We start from the raw sequence: 284 nt of genomic DNA, 5'->3' as shown, positions 1-284 counted from the left end.
TTTTTTTGAGACGGAGTTTCGCTCTTGTTACCCAGGCTGGAGTGCAATGGCACGATCTCGGCTCACCGCAACCTCCGCCTCCTGGGTTCAGGCAATTCTCCTGCCTCAGCCTCCTGAGTAGCTGGGATTACAGGCACGTGCCACCATGCCCAGCTGATTTTTTGTATTTTTAGTAGAGACGGGGTTTCACCATGTTGACCAGGATGGTCTCGATCTCTTGACCTCGTGATCCACCCGCCTCGGCCTCCCAAAGTGCTGGGATTACAGGCTTGAGCCACCGCGCC

This window comes from Sapajus apella, unplaced genomic scaffold (genome assembly GCF_009761245.1).
Source record: "Sapajus apella isolate SASKATOON/1434 unplaced genomic scaffold, GSC_monkey_1.0 scaffold40, whole genome shotgun sequence".
Taxonomy (NCBI): domain Eukaryota; kingdom Metazoa; phylum Chordata; class Mammalia; order Primates; family Cebidae; genus Sapajus; species Sapajus apella.
The sequence above is the reverse complement of the archived record's forward strand: the minus strand, read 5'-3'. Positions refer to the sequence as shown.